General features: G+C 51.3%; 1 pseudogene; it reads left to right on the forward strand.

Moving 5' to 3' along the window:
- Nucleotides 1-743, forward strand: part of LOC112075067 (neuronal acetylcholine receptor subunit alpha-7-like) — a 7044-nt pseudogene extending 6301 nt beyond the window's left edge.
- The last annotated feature ends 2570 nt before the right edge of the window (nucleotides 744-3313 follow it).

Genomic DNA, 3313 nt, shown 5'->3' on the forward strand with positions numbered 1-3313 from the left:
CGCGGAGGTAAGGGACAGTGATAGAGGGAGAGAAGGGGGTGGGGAGATAAGGGACAGTGATATAGGAGAGAAGGGGCGGGGAGATAAGGGACAGTGATAGAGGGAGAGAAGAGAGGTGGAGAGGTAAGGGACAGTGATAGTGGGAGAGAAGGGGGCGGGGAGATTAAGGGACAGTGATAGAGGGAGAGAAGAGGGGCGGGGAGGTAAGGAACAGTGATAGAGGGAGAGAAGAGGGGTGGGGAGGTGAGGGGACAGTGATAGAAGGAGAGAAGGGGCGGGGAGGTGAGGGACAGGGAGAGAAGAGGGGCGGGAGGTAAGGGACAGTGATAGAGGGGAGAGAAGAGGGGTGGGGAGCAGAGCAGCAGGGACAAGAGATGGAGGGAGAGAGAAGAGAGAGTATGTAGGGAAAGGACAGAGATGGATGGTGGGTTCCCTCGTTTCTGAGGATGAAACGTCCAGGAGAGTGGGGTGAGCTCACATCTCACCACATCCCCTCCAACCCCCAGACCAAGACCTGCTTCCCCCCCCAGCTTCAGGCCCTGCTGGAGGAGGTGCAGTTCCTGGCCAATCGTTTCCGTGAGCAGGACCGCAGGTGAGCGTGGCGGAGAAGTGGCAGTTTGCACGCGGCGGTCATCGACCGGCTGTGTCTGGTGGGGTTCAGTGTGTTCAACATCATCTGTACCATCGCCATCCTCATGGCCGCACCCAACTTTGTGGAGGCCGCCTCCAAGGACTTCTTCTGAGAAGGAGAGAGGGGAAGTGGAGAAGAGGGGGAAGAGGAGAGAGGGGAAGTGGAGAGAGGGGAAGTGGAGAGAGGAGAAGAGGAGAGAGGGGGAAGAGGAGAGAGGGAGAGGAGGAGAAGAGGAGAGAGGGAAAGAGGAGAAGAGGAGAGGAGGGGAAGAGGAGAGAGGAGAGAGGGGGAAGAGAGGAGAGAGGGGAAGAGGAGAGAGAGGGGAAGAGGAGAGAGGGGGAAGAGGAGAGAGGGGGAAGAGGAGAGAGGGGGAGAGGAAGAGAGGAGAAGAGGAGAGAGGGGGAGAGAGGGGGGAAAGAGGAGAGAGGGGGGAAGAGAGAGGGAGGGGGAAGAGAGAGAGGAGAGAGGGGGAGAGAGGAGAGAGGGGAGAGAGGAGAGAGGGGGAAGAGGAGAGAGGAGAAGAGGAGAGAGGGGGAAGAGGAGAGAGGGGAGAGAGGAAGAGAGGGGAGAGGAGAGAGGGGAAGAGGAGAGAGAGGGGGAAGAGGAGAGAGGGGGAAGGGAGAGAGGGGGAAGAGGAGAGAGGGGGAAGAGGAGAGAGGGGAGAGAGGAAGAGAGGGAAGAGGAGAGAGGGGAGAGAGGAGAGAGGGGGAGAGGAGAAGAGGGGAGAGAGGAGAGAGGGAAGAGGAGAGAGGGGAGAGGAGAGAGGAGAGAGAGGGGAGGGAGAGAGAGAGAGGGGAGAGGGGAGAGGAGAGAGGAGAGAGAGGAGGAGGAGAGGAGAGAGGGAGAGAGGAGGGAGAGAGGGAGAGAGGGGGAAGAGGAGAGAGGGGAAGAGGAGAGAGGGAGAGGACCGTTGCTATCTTAATGGACCATGGCTGTTACAGACTTACCATGTGGAACTGGACAGACTTACCATGTGGAACTTGGACAGACTTACCATGTGGAACTGGACAGACTTACCATGTGGAACTGGACAAGACTTACCATGTGCGATACTGGACAGGACTTACCATGTGGAACTGGACAGCGACTTACCATGTGGAACTGACAGACTTACCATGTGGAACTGGACAGACTCTTACCATGTGGAACTGGACAGACTTACCATGTGGAACTGGACAGACTTACCATGTGGAACTGACAGACTTACCATGTGGAACTGGACAGACTTACCATGTGGAAACTGGACAGACTTACCATGTGGAACTGGACAGACTTACCATGTGGAAACTGGACAGACTTACCATGTGGAACTGCGGACAGGGACTTACCAATCGCTCTCTTTCTCTATGGATAAGAGTGTCACCTTAACGATTAAAACGTCAGTATAAATCAGATATGTGGCCTGCCCAAATTCAAAGTGCTTACTGTGCATTTCTTCTGTCTTCTGGGTCTTATTGCCCAGTTTGGCTAATGGAGGGAGTTATGTCCAATCCTTCACTGATGATGATGTTATTGTCCTTTGGCCATGTGTTAATGAATGTGATATGATGGTGGGAACTGGACAGAGTGGTCCAAGCTCAACCTGGGCTGGCCTCAGCTCAGCACTGCTGCAGCCAAAAGAACCACACACAGAACCACACACAGACGTACACACAGACGTGTGAATTATTCACAAAAAACATGTTCATTTTGGCACCAGATTCTGGCAAGAGAAACTTTCTCTGTTCCCTCTCTCTCGCTCACTGTCACTTGCTAATAATACTTTTAATAAAGAAAACATAACTGGTTGACAGACTGTCTGGAGGAACTACAATAGGTGTCAGTCTATGTTTTGCATCTCAAAATAAATAATCTTATTTTCTACGTCTTTTCTGGACGGTCTCCCTCCGATCGAAGAGTAGTTAACAGGGACGCAGAGGGAGAGGTGCAGAGAGGGAGAGATGCAGAGAGATGCAGAGAGAAGGAGAGAGACAGAGAGCGAGGCAGAGAGAGATTGAGTGATGCATTGTGAGATAGGGAGAGGACGAGAGAGAGATTTAGAGAGAGATATGTAGAGGGGAGAAATGGGTGTAGAGGAAAGTGCTGACAACGCAAGTGGTAGAGAAACAGTGTTTTAACTGATTGGTCGTTAATGGAGGAGGGGGCGGGGGAGAGGATGATTCTATATCTGACAGCAGTACTAAACAGCTTCAATGTAGCGTTATGAGCGAGACAGGGCTTATTGAGTGGACAGAGAACAACAGGTTAAACACATACAGAGCCTTCAGAAAGTGTTCAAACACCTTGACGACTTCCACACTCTGTTGTGTTACAGCCTGAATTCAACATATATTTTCTCACCCATCTACACACATTATGACAAAGTGAAAACATGTTTGATTACAGCTGGGAGTCTCTCTGGGTAAGTCTCTAAGAGCTTTCCACACCTGGATTATTCTTTTCCAAAGTCTTCAAGTTCTGTCAAATTGGTTGTTGATCATTGCTAGACAACCAGTTTGAGGTCTTGCCATAGATTTTCAAGTCGATTTAAATCAAAACTGTAACTCGGCTACTCAGAAACATTCACTTCTTATTGGTAAGCAACTCCAGTGTATATTTGGCCATATGTTTTAGGTTATTGTCCTGCTGAAAGGTGAATTCATCTCTGTGTCTGGTGGAAAGCAGACTGAACCAGGTTTTCCT

Source organism: Salvelinus sp. IW2-2015, unplaced genomic scaffold (genome assembly GCF_002910315.2).
Source record: "Salvelinus sp. IW2-2015 unplaced genomic scaffold, ASM291031v2 Un_scaffold2971, whole genome shotgun sequence".
NCBI lineage: Eukaryota > Metazoa > Chordata > Actinopteri > Salmoniformes > Salmonidae > Salvelinus > Salvelinus sp. IW2-2015.